General features: G+C 49.6%; 1 protein-coding gene across 1 annotated transcript in view; it reads left to right on the top strand.

The window, feature by feature from the left end:
* The window catches only part of LAMA5 (laminin subunit alpha 5), a 118,120-nt gene that overhangs the window by 21,941 nt on the left and 75,201 nt on the right, over positions 1–20,978 (top strand). The window lies entirely within an intron of this gene.

Genomic DNA, 20,978 nt, shown 5'->3' with positions numbered 1-20,978 from the left:
GCAGGAAAACCCCTTCTCTCGCCGAACTTCGCACCTACATCACTCTGGCAGCACAGCTAGAGAGGCAGAGGCTCCATAGTATAGACAAGTGGCAAGTGAATGGCATCACCCTCTGTGATCAGCTGGCAGGAAGGAACTGGGACCTGAATTCCCAGCAAAGGGACATCTCATTTGAATTTAAATAAATAAATAACGGAGGCTTAAATTTTTGGAGCTTAGAGAAGCCCGTCTCCTTGTGGGACTGTGTCCCAGGCAGTAGCTATGTGGGTTATCCGGAGCGCAGCAATTGTCCAGCAACCAGCCAGCTTGCAACACCTGGGACCCGCTGGCCAGGGCAGCGCTTCCCAGCCTGAGTTTGCCATGGTACCAAGACATGAGAGTGCAGAAAGCCTTTGCAAGGGGGCTGGGCTTTGGGCATTGCTGGGAGGAAGCCCAGGCAGCAGCAGGTGTCCTGCGCACTACAGCATGCTGTGCAAGTGTACGTCTCCTGTGATTAATGTGCAAGTAGCTCTGTGGTGGTATCACTCTTGCTTAGTTTATAAGGCATCTGACCTTTCTTTTAGCTGAGGCTTTCAACAAGCCAATTACAACCATGGCAGGGACCACCCAGAGCTTAGATTCATAGCCAGCTCGGGAGCAGAGGGGGGCTCTTCAAAGAGCCGAGAAGCTGAAATTATTACCCTGGGCAGTGTATTGATTTCACGTACGGAGAGATGCAGAACCAGATTCCTGTCCACCTTCCTCTGATCTTAGCAGAATCTGAGCCCCATCCCTCAGCAGCGGAGGTGTACGGACGATTTTATTTCCACGGGCAGATTTGATTTCTGGAGGTTGCAGGTTTGATGTGCCCAAAGAGTGTAAGTGGAGCTGGAGAGGGTGGGAGGGGAGAGTTCACAACTGCCTTTGTAGAACATCGTGCCTGCTATAAACACCCAACATCATTCAAGACCACGGGTGCCAAGGCTCTTGGGTGGATGCCTTGTAGCTCGCCGGTTCTCTGGGTTAAATGACTTTGCTCCTATATGGAGGGGGAGGATGCTTCTCCAGGTACAAGAGAGCAAGAATCTGGGCCCCAGGAGGGCTGCAAGACATGACCGCTCCCTGTTTGCAGGGGCTGTGCTGGGAAAACCTTTTCGATGCCTTGGTTTGGAAGCAGAGCTGTATTATGCCTGCTGGCCACGTGCAGTAGCAATTACCCTCCGTTGGCCCAGCGTTCAAGGTGCATCTCTTCCTCTGCTGAGGGTTGTATTTTCCGCTCGTCTTGGAAGCTGGCTGATGGGTGGGGGAAGGGAGACAGGTTTCTTTACAGACCCTCCATGTCCGTATTGCAGGTTCATTTGTGTGCTGTGTCTAAAGTTAGCCTATACTGTAAGCCTTTGGGGACAGAGCCTGTGCTGTGTGCATGCATTATATGTATGTATCCATAATATAACCTTGCACGTGAGTGGTGGTCAAGAAATAATAGAGGGTGAGAGGCTGTTCTTGGAGCTTATGTGGAAAGGCAAGGTGACTGTGGGAGTGGAGGTTGTCTTGCAGGTGCTGGAGCTCCTTCTTGTTTACCTCCTGCTTCCTCTGCTCTTGCAACAGCTGCCTTATACCTAGAGGTCTTGTGCTCTTGGTCCAGATGAATAATAGGCTTGTGGTCAGCAATTAGCAGCTGCTCTGGGCAAGGCCTCCTGCCTGCAGTAGGGTCCTGCAGTCGGGTGCTTAGGTGGAGGAGTGAATGCTGGGGTGTGGGCCCGGCTGGCGTGGCCAAAGCAGGTCATGAGGTCGGCTTGTCTCTGCCATGTTGGTGGTCTTGGGTCTCTCGCTGAGGACACTGGCCAGCTGTTCATAGCATGCCGAGTTCCTAATCCACTGCTTATGTTGTATCCATAACAAGTGCTTGAGTTGCTGTCCATTTTTCTTGTGTTGAAGGGTAATAAATCCCCTGGTAATGGTGTTTCCTTGAGAGGGAGCAGGAGCTTCGGTTTCCATCCTGGTGGGACGGATACATGCCTTGCACCTACAAAGCAGGGAAAGGGAAGGTGGGAAGTTTGGCAGCACAGCCCACTTGATCCAGCCCATCTGGTGTGGTTTCGGGGCATGTTCCCCTTGCCCTGATCCTTTTTAAGTGTGAGAGCTTGTGCAGTTTAACATGCTCATGCCACAGGTCGTGGCATCCTCAGGGGCTCAGAACAGGCTGAGCCACTGGACAGGATGTGAATACATTCACAGCATAGCTGCTAAAGATAAGGTTACTGAAAGGGAGAGTGGGGAACAGGTGCATTGTAAAGAGGATGGGCCTCCCAGAACCGCAGTGCCGTGGTCATCTGTGAATAGAAACTGCCCGGATTTAAAATTAGGTTAATGGCTTGACCTGAAGCGCACTCCTCTGCATCTTGAGAGTTGGGGGTTCAGGCTGTGTTTCCATCTCCAGTCCCAGGTTTTGGTGGTGTCTGTCTACCTTGTTACCAAGAGGAAAACCAGTACCAAGACTAAAGCAGGTGACAGCATCGTTCTTGGCTCAACTTGCTCTGACCTGCCAGACTAGCGTGAATAGAGATTACACCTGCAAAGGGACCAGGTTGCCATCCTGCCTGTAGATCACAGGGGCCAGGGAGGGCCACAGAGAGATGATTTTTTTCTGGTGACTAAGCAAACCTATGGTCCTGCTGCCATCAGTAAAACAGCCACCAGCCCAGTCTGATGGGGGTGTTGGGACAGTCTGAGAGATCAGCTGCCCAAGAGCAAAGAGTTGGCCCTGAGCTTCCTAATGCGTAAGGAGTGTAGTGGAGGTGAGATGGAGTGACTGAAGGAGGGAGGCTGGTTGTGGCCGTGTGGGTCTAAGGACATAGGCAGGCAAGGGTCTTTGGGTGGATGTGATAGATTTTATTGGACCAGCTATATAGTTGGGAAAAGTTCTTTGCAAGCCTGTAAGCTATTGTATAGTTGTATTATACCAACTATCCAGTATTATACCAACTACTGAGTTGGTAAAATAAAAGATATCACATCCACCAAAGAACATTCAAAAAGGATGTGGAGAAGCTTGAGAGAGTGCAGAGAAGAGCCACGCGCATGATCAGAGGTCAGGGAAGCAGACCCTACGATGACAGGCTGAGAGCCCTGGGGCTCTTTAGCCTGGAAAAGCGCAGGCTCAGGGGTGATCTGATGGCCACCTACAAGTTTATCAGGGGTGACCACCAGTATCTGGGGGAACGTTTGTTCACCAGAGCGCCCCAAGGGCTGACGAGGTCGAATGGTCACAAACTACTTCAAGATCGTTTCAGGCTGGACATAAGGAAGAACTTCTTTACTGTCCGAGCCCCCAAGGTCTGGAACAGCCTGCCACCGGAGGTGGTTCAAGCGCCTTCATTGAACACCTTCAAGATGGAACTGGATGCTTATCTTGCTGGGATCCTATGACCCCAGCTGACTTCCTGCCCTTTGGGCAGGGGGCTGGACTCGATCTTCCGAGGTCCCTTCCAGCCCTGATGTCTATGAAATCTATGAAACCTTGCCTAAAGGAGGGAGGGTCACTGCTGGGAGGAGTTGCAAAGCTTTGTGTTATTGCTGTCTGCTCTTCTCCCCACATACCTACCTGCTTGCCTTTTGCTAAGGGATGCCCCAGTGCTTTCGGCAGTCTCCTTGGGGCATTTAGTTTTGCACGCTCTGCAAGTTGAAGTTGTGGTGGTGACTGGCAGCAGCCTTCCCTGGAAGGACAGCGGTCTGCTCCACTGCTTACATAGACATTCCCCACCGTTGGTTACAACGGCATGGAGTGTGTTAAGTACAAACCAGCACTAGTTCTCGCAAAACTGGTCGAGAGGAAAAGGCTTCCTCAGTTGGCTTTGCTTTCTGAAGTGGATCGTTCCTGTTGTCGTCACCAGCGGTTTAGATGTCTGGGAAGAGCAAACCCCGTGTTTATCAACGGAGCTGTCCTGGGAGAGCTGGAAGGTAATGGAGAAGCTTGGGAAGCCTCCGTCCCTGGGTCCTTAGCCGGGGAAGGCCTCCAGTGTTTCAGAGCTGCTATGGGTTGGGTAGGTCCAGGGGATTATTGCAACAGGTGGCTGCCCAGAGGTGCTGCAGGTGTCATGTTGATCCAAGCTGGCTCGAGGTTCCTAGGCAATGCTGGGATATAAATAATAGAAGATTTAAAACCCGGCCCGCGATGCAGTCCCAGGAGGGACCTGTATATCTACACATAGGCCTTGTTTGCTAGGAGGGTTACGAATGAGTGTCCAGAATATTTAACGGGTCTTCATAGTACCACTTGACCCTCCAGGGACATGGAGATAGCCGCACACAGCGAAGGTTCACGTTACGTTGGCAGTGACCTGTGTAGGAAGCATGGATGGTGCCACCACTACGCATGGAGATGGTATGAAGAGTCTTGCTGTTTGGGGGGTTTTGACCCAGTTTCTACGGTGTTGCTTCCTAGGTAGCTGGCCTTCTTGAGTAGCAAGTGCTTCTCCATCCCCAGCATTAAGCTAAGCTGTGTGCTGCTATGGGCAAGGCAGAAGGATTTTATTTTATTTTTTTGTACCCCAGAGGCTGGCTTGTACCAAGCTTGGCTTTTGCATCATTTTCCCTGTGGGCAGCTGAGCAGGTTTGGTGCCCATAGGGTTATGGGGAAGGAGGAAAGCTGGAGTGGATCAGTGCAAACTCCTTTCAAGGTGAAAGGAGGGCAGAAGAAATCCTTGTAGCACAGGACTGGTCAGTGCTGGCTGGGAGGAGATAAAGTCTTTTCTGCTTCTTGTGCGTAGCCTTGCATGGGAGCCAGGCTGGGTCTATGATGTGCATCATCAGAGCAACATCCTGGAAGTGGAGATGGGGCCTCTCTGGATGGTGCTGGGAGTAGGAGAGTAGGGGAGGGTTTGGCTTGCAGCACCAGGAGTGAGCCAGGCAGCCCTTACCTCTTTGTTCCCCTGCTTGGGGATCCTGCCCATCTCCCAGCCTCCCTTTCCCCTTTTGCTAGGGAGTAACAATGGGATGGGGAAGGGTTGAACCAGCCCAGAGTCCAGGATGCCTCCATGTTATTGAGGGCAGCACAGGGCAGAGGTGAGGCCAGAAAGGAGCATTAAGCCCTTTGCTCTTCGAAGTGGGAAAAGGACTCCCATGACTAGCCGTGGGTACGGCTGTGTGAGAGGAGATGTGAGGCTGAGATTAGCAAGGCCCCATTGATTGAAGTGGCTGACCGAGACCCTACCAAGACTCTGCCTGTGGGAGTTACTGGGTTTCATTAAATGCAAACAGCCTCTTTGCATCCTAATCAAGTCAAGCTGTCAGGCGCAGATAGAAAACACACCATGGATCTCACACCCGTGATGCGATCTTATCGACTCCTGCCTGTGAATTGTGATGAAGTTTACTTGTGTTTTTTCCCCCTTGCAATTTGGGCGCTCTTTCCCACTCTGAATGAGCTCTCCAGATGTTGGCTTTATTTAGGGGCTCTTTCTGTGGCCTCCTTTCTAATATCCAGCTGGTGGCTATTGAAAATAGGGGGCTCGTTATGCCCCGAAGAGAGATGTTTCATTCTTCCGACTGGGACTGCAATAAATACCAAACTATGAAGCACAAAAGATGGTGGTACCATGATATGTTAAATCCACTTGCTGGTTTGCAGCTGCCACTGACCACCACGTAGCACCGCCATGATGAACTGAGGACTGAGCAATCATGGTCTTTCTCCAGACATGTCAGCACTACCCATTCTTCTTGTACATGGTCCTTTTCTTTATGTGCATACAGAAGCAACAACAACCCTGTATCTGCCTTGGGTTCTTGGTAGCTTTGCATCAATTGGAAAAAAAGATCAGCGTAAAAACCATTATAAAACCCCAACAGTAGCACCTCGCTGCCTCTTGCGTGCCTCTGAATGCCAACCCCCTCCTCCAGCTTCCTACTGAAATCTATCCCTGCTTTCCAGTCTCTAACTCCACTCCCCTTAGCTGACCTCTCTGTCAGTCAGGTTTGGATGTGAGCTGGGAAAGCCAACAGACTGGGGCTATTTTGGAGTGGAGAGTGAATTCCAGCATTATGGACAGTACATTGTCAGCATTTCCCCTCGAGCATCATGAGTGCTTCAAGCTCCAGAGCGGTGCTGCAAAGTAAGAGAGACATGTCAGGATACTGGGGGCTTTTTGAGTAAGAAACAGCTACCTAAACCCCAGGGAAATGCACTGAGCAGCCAGTGTGTGTTGCCAGGACAAAGTTACAAGGGTTTTTAGCAGCTGGGCGGCAGTGCGCTGTGCCGGCTTCCAACTGGAGCCCATTGCAATAGAGGTGACGGCGACCGTGGTCACAATGGTGAAGTCCATACTGGAGAGAAATGGTAAAAGCTTCCTGTCTAGATGCTGATAGAAGGTGAGCAGGAGAAGTTGTCAAAGACCATCAAATAGCAGCAATATGTAAAAACAGCTGGCCATCTCACCAGTCCTCCGAGCTGCAAACAGTGTGAGACCATCCTCATGGATGTCTGTTCTCAATCAAGGAAGGAGATGCAGCCTGGTCCTCGCACTTGTTGTCCCTGGCTCGCTGCAGATGGGGCACAGATGGTCGTTTTTCCTTCCTGCCTGTACCAGTTTTCACTCATCTTTATCCTAACCTCACCTGGGAATGAGACTGTACTTTTGGAGGAGGTGGGGAGAGGAAGGAGTTGGGTGATGTAGCTTCGTCCAGCCCAGGTCTTCACATGTTTGTCGGAAAGGAGGTGGAGGTGGGGGGCCAGCGTTTTAGGCTGAGACCCCAGAGACCTGAGTTCAATTCCCTGCCTTGGCACAGGCTGCCAGAGTGATCACTGAGCCCAAGACTTGCTCAGCCCCATAATGAATGGTACCTCCTTCCCGACCAGGGGAATTGCGAGAATAAATACGGTCCCAAACTATGGTGCTTGAATTGTCTGGTAATGGGAGAAGCTTATGTTTAATACCTGAATAAATCTGTGGACTACACTCACTTCTGTTCCCAAGCCAAGTTACCTGAAAGTTTTGCCAGAGGACCACCGCTGCTACAAAGCTTCACCTAAGGCACAAATCCCATTTTGTGCTTTGTGTCAAGAACCTGACAGATGCGGCAAGAGGAACTCGGTGTGTTTCTTTTGCTTTTCCTCTTTGTAATAGTCTTTGCTTAACAGAAACCAAAAATAAAAAGACCTTTCAGAATATAACAAGCCAACCTAATCTCTTATGTTGTGAGTTATTTGGTCGTGTACGCTGTGGGAATTGGACTCTACTTGTAAAAATCTTCCCGGATGTCCCGACATCATTTGAAATCCTAAAAATAACACAAAACTATCGGCCTTGGGGACCTCTGAGTTGCTTTTTTGGAGATTGTAACAAAGCCGAAGTAGGTGAATAGCCAACAGTGCATTTGGATTTGAGAACCCCCTAGGAAAACTATGGAGATGACTAATTAGTTATTGGCATTAGTTAATGCTGAGCTTTGGTGGCTAAGACCCTGCAGTGTACTCCTCTAAGGAGTGAATAGCTACAGAGAACAGGAGCCTCTTATGGAAATCTGAAATGAGTCTAAAGAGGTCAATTAACTTGGTCCCCAAGAAAACTATTTTCCAGATAAACCACCGGCCTTTCTTTAATCAGCTATGGTTGGGTGAATACCCTACCCAGCGATCTTTATTCCTCGTCCTAGCCTTTAAACTGGCCTCCTAACCGAAGGAGTTGAGAAGCTTAACAAATGGCTCCCATTGGAGTCTCCTGGTTTGAGACAAAACAGCCTGTTTTGATGGCCATCTTTATCTTGAAAAGGCTGTTTCCATCCAGACTGGGACCTCTGCCATTATAACCACTGCCTTCCTATGCAGATTGGAGCCTCTGAAGAAAACCACAGCAGGTGCCTGAATCACAGGCAGAAACTCTCGACCCATGGACAGCACACCTTGCACGGGGAGCCAAGAGCGTCCAGAGGTGTTTCGTACCGGATGGGGAGGTGGAGGGATTCGTGGGAGCTGGGTATGAAGCTGAAGAGGGCCCTAGCACCAGCAGCGTTGTTGCAAAATTTGGGGGACTCCCTTGTCTCTACCACAGCCCCGGTAGCAACTCTGGGCTTGCACCTGCTGTTCTTTCTGCCTCACCGTGAGAGTCCTCTTCCATCACGTCTTTCTCCGCGGCGATGGTCTGCTTTGTCACCTGATACGTCCGCTTGGTGTCAAGCCTTCTGTTGAGCAGTGGTGAGGAACATGAACATAATGTCTTGGTAGAGCATTTTTATTCTTGGCCATATAGCTGGGCGTGGTGCCCTCCAGAAGGAAACAAGGCTTCTAAGATAAATGGTCCTGTCAGCCTTATAAATGAGGCTGAGTCTGGGAACCCAGTCGCTGCATAGTTGTTGCCTAACTTTGAATGCAGTTCACCATCTTCCAGAATTCAGCAATTCCAGGTCATTCCAGGTAATGTCAGGAACAGGGCAAGCTGTTCCTGACATTACGTGGACTCCCTGGATTTAGTCCCGCTTGGAAGGAATGTGAGGACTCAACAGTCACCTGGTTTGAGATGCGTGATGGGTGCTGTTTGTCCTTTGCAAGCGAAGATGACCGCATCCAACTGGGGACACGAGAGGTCCTCGTTTTCCTGGCCATGCACTTCCTCACTGCCTCTGCCGTGCGCCGCTGCTCGAAGGCCAGTGCTCCACTCTGGACCGATGACCTCCAGGGTGGACGTCACGAGCGATTTGCTCCCACGACTCCAGGTCGATGCTGAAACTCTTTAGGGACGCCTTTAGGGTATCCTTGTACCACTTCTTTGGCGCGCTGCGAAAGCATACTCCATTTGACAGTTCACCATTGAAGGTTTTCTTCAGCAGGCGAGTGTCCGGCATTTTTGAAAGGTGGCCGGCCCATCTGAGCTGCTCCAGTTGGAGTAGTAGGGTGTGAATACTGGGGGTAATGAGTGAGAAAGGTAGGGTTTTGTCTGATTTAAACAAATGATCCAAGCCACTGCTGGTTCAGGTGCCTGAGCCTCTTTCCCTTACAGCCAACGCAGATGTCCAGGAAGAGACAGTAGGTTTCTTTCCATCTCTGCCTTTTGTGAGGTTTGGGATGAATTGCCAGGCTGTGAAAGGGCCTAGATCTTTGCCCCTTTCCAGTTTCACACCATTTGGTTTGTGTTGCTAAACGGTCTTTTTAGAGCTCGTTCAGGAAGGACCTGCAGAGGCAAGAGAATAAAGGCCAGTGCGAGAGCCTTGCATGCCAAGATAGTTTGAGTACTTAAGACCACCCTGACTAACAGATTGGAAAGTTGCAGGGAGTTTTAAACTTTCTCCTCTTCCTCCTCTCCACTCCTCCTCCAAACCCCCAAGAAAGACACTTTGTTCTCCCCACCTAATCTCCAAACCTCTCCATGCAGCCAAGTTGGCTCGTGACGTACCTGAAATAACTTCCAATGTGTTTAACTTGGACCAGCGCGTTGCTAGATACAAGTTCATTATGTTCAAAGCTGTATGACACAATACGTATGGCTTCACCTTTTTTTTTTTTTTAATTGCACTGAAGTCTGTTTCAGCGGATCCACCTCTCCAGCCTCATTTCTCCACCTGGCCTTGGGTTAGTCCCAAGAACTCCCCTGTAACCTCCTTGGCCTTCTTCCCCTCACCCTCCGCATTCTTGCTCTGCTAATCCATCTTGTGATGTCTGACGTTCAGTCCTTCAAAGGGAAGGAATCCATCTGTCTTCGACTGCGTTTCATCTCGATTTCCCCCTCGCTTGGTAGGAAGGCAGCCTCCTATCGTTAGGGGGACGTTAGCCTGCGGGGCGAGTGTTTTCATGCCTAGCCTGGCTGCCATCGTCTTTTAAAGTTACCAGAGTTCAGAAATGCTTAAATAAAGCAGGGTGGTGAGGGGAAGGAGCGGTCCAGGGCAAGGGGAATTTGTTCAAGGGTGTGGGGAGTTTAACCAGCCCCCTTTAAATCAAGTTTTTTTCTGGAAGGAGGGGTTAGAAACACTGCAAAGCTTCTCATGCAGGGGAGTAGATGCAAGGTTTTTCTCGGTTGCGAAGGGGTGCTGGGCCCCCAGCTATCTGAGGAACCTGGGTGGGGCGTTTCGGTTTGTAATGCAAGCTGAGCAAATCTGCCTTTGTGGTCTCTGCCCTGGCTCGGGCTTTTCCTTATCAATGGGTTTCCCCTTGCATGTACTGGAAGTCTTTGCCACCGCTCCTGCCTCTGATGGCAAATGCTTCCCATTTCTTGTGGGTATGGGACTTTTTTCCCCCTTACCTAAAGGAGCCTGAGAAAAGGTTTCCCTTGGCTGGAGAAAGGGGAGAGTCTGTAACACACCGGTCCCCTTTTCTGCAGTACTCCTTACCCGCTCCCCCTTTTCTCTCGGCTGTATTTATCCTTGGTCTACACTAACTTGACACTTGAAAGGCTTCCCCACAGCAAATCCAAACAGCCTGTATTTGCTTAGTGCTGAGAGTGTACTCGGGGCTGGACAAGGCGCACAAAAGACAAAGAGTTACTACCTGATCAGTGTGAAGGACCGGATCTGCAGCTGGTGCTAGCTGAAGTGGCTCCAGGGCTGGAAGGCACGTGTCAGGGTGCAATACAGGCCATTATTTTCCCCTTCTTCCTGCCATTTTCTTCCTCGGTAGCAGTGACACGATTTGAAGTGGCTCTATCGCTTAGGAGGGCAACATAAGTGCCGTTTGTTCCACCAACTCCCAGATTAGTTCAGCCACGCTGCAGAAACTCGTTAGCAGCCTACACTGTCTCCGCACAGGAGCCAGGCAAAAATAGATGGCCATGTTGTTCCTTTATTTTTAAGTTGTTTTTTTTTTTTTTTTTTCACTTCAGCAGAAAAATGAAGCAACAGCATAAAAGGTCAGGCCAGGCTTCTTAGTTGGGAGCTTCTTTCTATTCGGAGGAAGCCGTGGAATTTTGGCCCGTTCTGCCTGCCGAAATTCCTGCCTGGTAATGTGGGAGTGCTCGGTTCAGGGGAAACGGCTCGGCTTGTTTATAGATCCATTGGGACCCTCTGAGATTTCTCCTGAACTCCTGTGTGTCCTGATGCAGGCAGCCTGCCTCTTGCAAACTCTTATTTAGGGTCTCAGTTCTGCCATACATGGCAGGCGCAGGGGGCGGCGGGGCTGTGTGAAGACGCGCTGATCTGTCTACATGCAACATGGTGCCGGATGGAGCTTAACTCCTGGTTAGAGCTCACTTGCAACAGAGCTTGTTCTTCCCTGGGGGTGGACGGACCCATGGGAAGGGTCTTGGAGCGCTGTTGGCAAAATGAGCGAGTTCCAAGGCTGGCTTTGATCCATCAACCCCAGTTGTGCTCAAAGCACAAATAAGTAAACACATCTCAGGGTTTTTTGTGGTTGAGCGAGGGTCTTGGGAAAAGCACACGCGGCGGATCATGCAGTAAGACTACGGTGTAGGCAACCTGTCGATGGCGAGAGGTAGGGGGACCAGACGGTGCATTTCCATAGTAGCTAAGTGTCGACTTTTAACTGAAGTCATGTCTCGAGGGGAGCATCTGTATGTAGTTTTATACTCTTCCTTGTGTGCTGAATAATTTGGGCACAGCTGCTTCTTGACTCGGCAGTTGGAGTTGGAGTGTTCCTCATCAAAGCTTAGTTTAACCGGATGTTGGTTGTTAATGGGGACTGGAAGACCAGAAAGCAGATGTGATGCACCTAGAGCAGAAGTGGTTGGCTTCCAGCTAACGCCTACTGGGACAGGGTCAAGCCCCTGATGGGAAGGGAGAACGTCTCTGTCCTTCCACTTCAAGGATGTGCATCAGGCATGCAGTCATCCTCTAAAATAAGCCACTGTAGGGTGGAGCCATTTAAGATGCTAATGGAAAACCTTTGCCAGTCAAGCTGACATTACAATGAAATCATGCCACTCCCAGCAGGGAAAGTAGTGCCTGAGGCTTGCAGGATATAGATAATACTGGATCTGCCCATGCTGCACTGCTCTTCTTTCCTCTAGGACAGTGGTTTTCAACCTATAGTATGCAGACCCTGGGGGTCCACAGACTATTTCTAAGGGGTCTGCGAAAAATGACTGTGATCAATCAAAAGTATGTGCATACCCACACTTACAATTCAAAGGGGTCCGTACCTCCATTCACATTTTTTTAGGGGTCTGCTAATGAGAGAGGTTGAAAACCACTGCTCTAGGATTATAAGTTGGGTCTTTTTGGGTGGGGAGGAAGGCTTCTGGTCGTTGCAGTGATGTGGGAGAGAATAAGATGGTTAATTATGTATTAATAACCAGTTTGCATACATGTGACAGGGTTAAACAATGGATGTCCTCTTGTTTTAGGGCTTTTAGTTGGAGTTCAGGTGATGGGTAAATAAAGGAAATACCAGCCCTGATTGTATCAGATACAATTTGAAAGGCAAGGTAGCATTCGAGAGAGATGTCCATCTGAAAGGCTGGACTGGAGCCGTTTGCAGGGTCCAGAGAGGAGTGTTTTCTTAGCCTTAGTTTTGTGTCTGTGGAAATGGGTGGTCCTGTTGACTCTGGCCTGCTGACTGGAGGGTGCCCCCACCAGCTTTTGAAAATTGGAGACTTTTCTTCCTTCGAGAAGCATGGCTATTTTCAACGCAAGCCAGTTTGCGTAGGTCGCACAGCTGCCTGTGAGTTCAGTCCAACTACCCCTGGCTTTATGGGCATGCTTCGCTCTGGAGGCCTGTCCAAACAAGGCTGTTCCCAGGCAGTTCAGAACTTGGCTACCTGGCTGCGATACCCGTTGCAATCTTTGGCAATCCCTCGCAGTCGAAGATGATTGGCTTATCTGTGGGTACGAAGATGGCTAATGAGGCTGATCCCATCGCGGGAACTGGAGATTGGCTCACCCAGTCACATCGGGGCCCAAATCTTTGAGCCTTTTCTCTTGTGAGGTTAAGACAAAAATTCCTTCTCTCCCACTTTTGTTCCTTGCCAAGGAGAATATTCTTAAGTGGCTTCTTCCTTCCTTCCTTCCCCTTCGCTAGCCAGTAACGCCAGCCATAACTGCCAGGGCAGACAAAGCCATGTAAAAAGTTTCCAATGTAATTCATAAATAATCCTGCCAGAGACCAAATCTAACCCAATACGTTCTTGAGAACATCTGGCTCTTAAAAGACTTGGGACTTCCTAGCAGCCTTCAAGGAGTCCAAGGAGATTGGCAGCTCCAAGTAAAAAGCCAGAGACTTAGAAATCCTGCAGACAGTCACGGAGAATTTCTCCCTATTGGCCCTATCCTTGGCTGTACCGGTGTTCAGAGGAGGAAGGGTTACTGCAGCTGGGGTTGATGTTTGCAAGAGGATTTAAGTATCTGGGGGTTTATGCATGCATGTGCATCTAGGGTGGAGGGGAGAGGAAGAAAGGGGGTCATGCACTTTGGAAAGGGCTGAGGTCCTTTGGACAGGGAACGCATACCCTGAAGAAAATGAAGATCGTCCATTAGCTGTTGAAAAGCATTGTTCGGATTACAGGCCTCTCCGGGCAGCGCCGGTCTCTGTCAGGAGAGACAACGGCCACCTGATGTTCTTGGATCTGTAAACTGAACCTCTTGCTTCCCTTCCAGACACTTAGACATAATAGCCAGCAGTAAGAAGTTGTATTAACCTCTCCTTAGCTGGGGGCTTGGAGCTGCCGTATAAATGGCCTGCTGGCAGGGAGCCTTTCCTGGTGCATGCCCCACATCAGTTGGCAGTAGTCGGCAGGGCAAATGTCAGCCCCGTCCCATGCAAGGGAATAGGTTTTCCCCTTGGCCTAAAGTGTTACGACCATGCAGGAGGGTGGGAGCTTCTCCATGTACACGGCCAATCTACTTCTGGAAGTTTTGCACCAAGCAGCCTTTGCACGACCGAACCCCAGCTGAGGCACATGGTTGACAGCCCAGAAGTCACAATCTTGTGGCCATAGTAGAAGTGCTCAGTGCGACTGTCAGATTCCAGCAAATCTGTGAGTTCTGCAACATACCTTGCCACGAGGACACGAAAAGGAAGGAAGCGACCCCGAGCCGTCCCTGGATTCAGTAAAATAAAACCCCACCAATTTCTTATCCACGTCTTCATCCGCTCCCATGGTGTGTGGCAACACGGATGTTTCTGAGCAGTTTTCCTTGGAATCCTATATAAAAGCGAGTGGGTATTTTCCCTGGTGTGTCTGGCACAGCCCTTGTTGGCTGCGGCCAGCGCGGGGCAAAAGCATCCCTGCCCGGCTCACCTCCGTGTGCATGCGGCACTTCCTCCCGTCACGCTAGCTTCACACAAGATGCACGTAGCGGACGTAAGAGCTGCCATGGACTCGGTCAGACCCTGGGTCCATCTCATCTAGTCTCCCATGTCACGCTGTGGCAGAGGGCGGATGCTGGAAGGGAGAGTGAACTGGGTATGACCAGGGTTGTTTCCCACTGGTCCTCTCTTGCTTGCAGCCCTCCAGTATTTAAGGTCTAGGAAGCTGTGATTCGGAGGCAGCATGGGAGTTAGGGGACTGCCTCTGAATTAACTTTCCTGGACTTTAAATGCTGGAGAATGCAAGTGAGAGAGGACCAGTGGGGGAAAAATATCTGTGTCATATAGCAAGCGCACCCTTCCCTGCTACAGCTACAAAACTAACCCTTATGCTCCTGAGCCTCTCCTCTGTGCAGCAAATGGGCAGTCTGCCCAGTGCTTTGTGCCTCAGCGTCGGCTAACTGAATAGACACACATCAAATGCTCCTGCCATAAGTAGTCTGGTAGACCAGGCTTTCTCCCACCCTGAAACAATTCAGTGCTGTCCAGGCTTGCCCAGCTAAACTGTAATGGCTCGTTCAAGGGGCTGCAGATCCAGCCCAGACTGTTTTTGCAGGAAACGGTCCCAGCTTCCCTCCCACCGAGTCCCATTTCAATTATTGGCCCCTTGTGCAGCTCCGTGACTGTGCCCCAGGGCTCCTAGTCCAGCCTGGGCTGGGCCAGCTCCCTGCTGAGGCTGTCAGAGCTTACAAAACCATCTGCTTGCTAATGATAAGCAGCTCACCTGGAGGACCAGGTGTTGGCTCTTTAGTGATTTTTAAATTACAGAGCACCTAGCCCCCCTGGTACCTGCCGGGAAAATTGCTACAAAGGCTATTACAGCCAATTATCATTTCTCCCCTCGCTGACGGCTTCCCCTGATGCTTAAAGGACTTTGCTGTTAAGAACAGATGCAATATTCCTGCAAGGGGCTGCTTACTACCTTGTGCCTGGGGACAGTGGGATGAGCTTGCTGTTGGCACTAAAATCATTGTTCATCTTACACCCTGTTCCCACCGATCTTAGGCAAGAGGCCTCAAGGATTTAAATGTTTCCTCCTTATCCAAGTGGCCAGTTTTTCTTAAACTCAGTGGCATGTGCCTCTGGCCCCGGGGGGATGGGGAGGAGCCACTGAGTTTGGGGGCTGGCTTATGCACGGGTTTGGCACGAAATATGTTATTAATTTTCTGTTTATATTAAGGGGATTTTTGTCCCCATGACAAGCTGAATGATCTTTGACCAGAGCTATAAAAAGACTCCTCTGATGAAGCTGGCTTCTGGGAACTGTAACATTTGCTGTGGGTATGATCTCAAGGGCTCAGGGTTGGGTCTGTCATGGAAATAAAAAAGAAAAAGGACTGGGTGTGTATATGTATGTTTGGTTGGGTTTTTTTTTCTAGCTGGATTCCTCCATAATTAACCTACTGTAGAAAGATAAGAACTAACTCACCTTCTCAGGAATGTAGTTCTGGTTTCTCTCTGAGAGGGATGAGGCACATGAAAGGGTTTTGTGTGTATGGGCAGAAGAGTCTCTGCAGCAGTGTTTGAAGAATGGCTGCATTTACTTTAAACCCTGTGCTTATAAAATCATTTAATTGTGGGTAATATGTTTTTAGAGCAAGAATGCTTTGCTTCTAGAGCCTGCATTGCCTGTGAACTGATGCCCACCTTTTACAGCCTTTTTATGGCCCACTTTTTACAAAGCTTCCAGTTCAGGAGTGCCATTTTGACAGGCACACACTTATTGTGTGTGTGTGTGTACAGATATATATGTACATGAGTGTTTGTGTGTATAGGTATATGTGTGTATAGGTATATGTGTATGTATATATGTGTGTGTGTGTGTGTGTGTGTGTGTGTGTATGTAGGTCTGTGTGTGTGTGTGTATATGTAGGTGTGTATATATGTACGTATGTGTATATGTGTGTGTGTGTGTGTGTATGTAGGTGTGTGTCTCATTATATACCTCCATATATATGTGTGTGTGTGTGTATATGTAGGTGTGTGTCTCATATATATATATATAAAATAAGCAATAGCAAGAGTGTGTGTGCACCCTCATGTGTCTGATCCAGACGGGTCCTTGACTCTGCAGGCGCTTACAAGTACTAGTATCCTAATGAGGCCATTCACAGTCAAAGCCAGCTGTGTGTGTGTGTGTGTGTGTCTACAGGATCAGGGCCTAAAGGGTTTTGTCACAAAGGGATAGGATGAAAGGAAACTGTCCCTCCTAGCAGGGCAGACGTATTTTCTGGTGAGGCTCTTGCACACCCATCAGCAATCCCACGTAACAGCGCTTTAATAAAGGACTCCTCTCTGTGCAGAGAATCCACCCTGCTGCCACTTGAAGGTCGAAGGAAGCAGGAAGGCAGGCGCGGCGGTAATGAGGCTTTGCTGCAGCAGCCCCATAAATCGATCACTTCAATGAGAACAAGTGAGAGGAGGCAAAGATATGCAAGGAGAGGGGGAAAGGCCAGGTTGGCTGACCCAGAGAAAGTCGCAGATAAAAAGACCGGCAAGGTTCTCTGGCTTCCCCTGCCTCTACCCCTGATGGACAGATTTATTGGCTGCCATAAAAGGCCTGAGAGCTGGACAGTTGGGTTATTAATTATCTTTATTTCCTACTCTTCCTCTGGGAGGGCAAATGCGCTGCAGGTTCTGGGGACACACTCTTCCTCTTTGCCCAACAAGAGCTGGCAAGCAGCACCCTGATGCATTGCGGCTGCAGGCAGCAAGTGGGAGCCGTGTGCTGGTCATGTCTGCTCCGCAGCCTTTTCCCCCTGGCCTGGGGGCTTGTGGGGTCCACGGGGCCTTCTGCATCATGGTCTGGGAGAATATCCCACCGCATTAGAGGTCTGCGGTAACCCCCATGACATTGCCAGGAGTGTTGAGTCGAGTCTATCTTCCATGTCCCGTGGGCCTTCAACAGGAGGTGTATGTGTTCAGTTCAGATAAGAAGGTGACAAAAGCTTCTGTCCTTTCCAAGACTCCTTTTAAAAATGGGTCGTTCCCTGCAGTAGCGCAGTGGATGTTCCCGTCTTTAACGAAGTCCATGTGTGCATTCTCAAGAATATCTAGGACGGCGGGCAGAAGGCAGCCTGGCTTGTGCGTGCAGGCAGCTGGGATTAAAACCCTCATTTTCTGGAAGACCACAGCTCCTTTAAATGCTCTGGCTCTGGCAAGTAGGCCTTTCATCCTGTTTCTTTGCTAGTCCCCAGTGGGCCAATGTCTGTAGTCTATTACTGGAGAAGACTTATTTCACAGATCATACGTGCAGTTACACGTGAAAGTATCCTTAATACTTCGAATGAGGATGGGTGAGAATTCAGGTTGTTAAAAGAAGAAAACGTCGCCCAAGGAGTGATTCTTGCTAGTTCTGCTTTGTTGTGGCACTTTCCCATCCACCTTCGGCAGCTGTGAAACTGGTGGTGGGCATAGAAAATCAATGTAGACGTGTTCAGGGATTGATGTCTTGAGTGACTCTCCGACTTCTTACTCCAGGGGCTCAAACAATTACGGTTCCAAATAGGCTGCGTTTCTCTTTCCTCGCTCATCAAAGGCCCGGTGTGATTGCAGGCGAAGCCGTTCGCTGGGATTACCTTGGGGTTCCAATCATAAAAGCATCCCTGAAGCATCTTGTTCTCTCTAGGAGGTCGGCTTTGTTCCAGCTTTGCTTGCATTTGTTCCACCTATCAATAATTTTGATTAAAGCCACACATCACCCAGAGCTGGTAATAGCAACATCAATTAGCACTAAAGATCTTACTATTTTGAAAGAAAATGTGTTGCTAGTTAACACCTACTCGCATCTATCATAACTCTCTGGCCAAAAGCTTGACTTCCTTCCACTTATGAAATTTGTGCTGTGCTGCCCCCCAGTTAATGCTTCATTGAGCTTTCAAAAAAAAGCTGTGCCATCAGCTAGCTCTGTTACAACAAATGCAGCAAGCATAGCTGAGCCGGAAAGTGTCCTGGAAAAGTTATAAATAGTCTAACCATGGTGGATCTACAATATAAATACAAGGCAGCATTGGATCCATCAGCTTCCTCATGTAGCCTTCCATGCTTGGTACTCAGTTCCCACGGGCCAAACATCCTCTTCCCTATTCACAACCTCTTCTTGAAACCCAGCCATTTGTTAGGCTTTCTATTACTGATAAACTATACCTTCTCTGTTCCTGTCCCCGCGACTCATCCATCAACTGCCTGCATTGTTTCTGCCCAGCTTAGATAGTCCGTGGCCGCGTCTGAGTGAGGTCTGTGCCGTGTCACGTACACTTCTGATGGTATCTAAGCAGCAATCCCAAAGTTGTCTCACAAACTTGATCCTTGCAGAGAGTGGCTTCTGTTTCTGACAGATTCGTCCCCTGGAGCAGGAGCAGCATCTGCTAAGTACATGCTGTCTGCCTTGTTAATAAGTCTGCTGCTCTCCCATGTAAAAGGCCATTTGCATGTCGTCCAGGTGCTGCTCATGCTACCGTGCTCAGGCTTCATCCTTCACTCTGCCCATAAATTCAGCCCTCACGGAGCAAATGCCGCTGTATCATGTTGGCCAAATTATAGTAATGGCGTGATACGGACATCTCGGGGGACCTCTCCGAGTCCAGAGTCTCCAGCTTTAGGTTGCTTATCCTTACTTCAACCCCCTAGACCTCCTTCCTTGTTCCTCTGATATGGTCCTAGACCCTCTCCAATTCTTTTAGACATCCTGGGATGAGACTGGCTTCCCAAGTGGCAAGACCGGTGAGCAGTGGCGTGTTGCTCTTGCGTTGCAGCAGTTTTGCTTCTCTTTTCTTTTGACCCCACCACTGACATGCAGACAGCTCCCCTCTCCTTTGAGAGAACGGGGCTTTCTGAGCTCCCTTTGGACCGAGTCCCTTGTGCAGGCTTTGACCCCATCTTTGTTCAGTGTAACCCAGGCTGCCACTACGGGGTTGGCTCATTCCCTGCCTTGCTCCTAGAAACGAGCCAACAAGGAGGGGCTGGTGGTTCGGCCAGGAGCACATGCACTAAATGTGACACTTGGCAAGTCCCACCCGCTTTTTCTGCCGAGGGGAAAAAAACCTTGGCTCAAGGAGTATAGAGGTTTTTATTCATCCCAATGATAATACGAGCTAAATAAAGACTCTGGAAAAACATGACTGTGTTTCTTTTGCTATATTGGTTGGGCAAAAAATGGACTAAATATGGAATGAAAAGTCTCGCTTTCTTGCCAGCTTGCGCTCTATTTTTGGATCGTGAATGCGCGGTGGGGTTTTCTCCACATGCGCACTCAATGCAGGCCTTCTGCTTGGTTCTTTCTGGCAGGCTGTCACCTCCAGAAAGACTGGAAGGAGGGCCAGCAACTTTAACAAAATGCTCCATTAATCTGCCAGGATGTGGATATGGAGGTAGGTTTGCTACGAGCATGGACTCCTGTTCCTTTTCCCTGGTGTGGACAAGAGTGTCCTCTGCATGCTGCACCACTTAGCAGATGTAGAGCCCTTCTGGTGACAATACTTAAAAGAGCGTCGCTGAGCATGTGATGTGATAATGCAGGAATAACGCTTTCGAGATGCAGACTAAGCCTCTTAATTACGCAGGTGTTTCTAGGGGGGACACAGCAATTGTTCAACAGAGCGCAGTAGCACTGGCTTAGGGGAGGGGAGCGAACATATCGTGTGCCCTTTGGAAAACCTCTGGAAATCCCATCCGAGCCTTACTCTTCTATGATTTTCTGTGAAAACTCAAGAGGTCCTTAGGTAAGATGTACATGCCTGAACTGGGATTTAGCCAGGAGATCACGGCTCCCCCGAAACTTGCCAGGTGATCTCATTAGGACCTTGGTCTTGGCTTTTTTCTTATGCAAACGTATCACAAAATCCTGACAGATGTGAGCTCTCTACAGTCCTACCCTCCACACGTGGGTGGGCTTTTTGCTGGCATGTGCGAACATTTCGCAGCCGTGTGGGCCCTGCTCTCTGAACCGTCTCTGCAGAGAAGAGAAATAGAGCTGTGCGCGCACATGGCGACATGTTACCACTTTGATGGTTTCACAAGTCCTGAAATGAATAAACCCATTTCCTACCTGGGGGTCAGAGTTGGTTTAAGGATCACAGGCCCCCAGTGTGATGTACTAAAGCACTAGTAGCAAAGGTAGCAGCCAGCAGCATCGACTCTCTGGCTGCTTTTCACTTTAAAACCTGCCAAGCTCCACCCTTAGTTGTGCACCGGGCTGCGGTGCATTTGCATCAAGCCCTGTTGTCACACATGCGGTGATTCGACTGCGTTGTAACCCGTACAGTCCAGAAGAAGGAGAATGGCTGAGCCATTACTCCAGAATAAGGGGCAAGCAGGGGGTTTGAATCAAGGCTGCATTTCATCTTGCAATTAGAAGTGTGGCTTTCCTGGAGTGCATGCGGAGCCCTGAGTGCTGCAGAGAGCTGCTCGCCGGGGTTTGTTGCCTGAAAGTGCATAGCTGGTTACCTTCTCGGGGAATACCTATAATACTGGCATAGAGTGGGGTTCCAGGGTGAGGTCTGTCGGAGCCCTCCCTGCAAAACATAAAAGCTAGCAATTCCCAGTGCAGTAAAATTCAGCCAGGACTGGGGTTCCTGGGTGCTGTGGTCACGTAGAAGGAAATGCCAGTCCCTAGTGGTGAATATAATCCCCATTATACAGATGGGGAGACTGAGGCATGGCAAATCGGAGGGTCTTGTTTTCAGAGGCAGTGAGCATCTGCAGCTCCGCTGACTTTGGTTTGAACTGCGAGTGCTCAGCAGCTCTGGAAATCAGC

This window comes from Alligator sinensis, unplaced genomic scaffold, assembly GCF_000455745.1.
Source record: "Alligator sinensis unplaced genomic scaffold, ASM45574v1 scaffold1046_1, whole genome shotgun sequence".
Classification (NCBI taxonomy): Eukaryota; Metazoa; Chordata; order Crocodylia; family Alligatoridae; genus Alligator; species Alligator sinensis.
The sequence above is the reverse complement of the archived record's forward strand: the minus strand, read 5'-3'. Positions and strand labels throughout refer to the sequence as shown.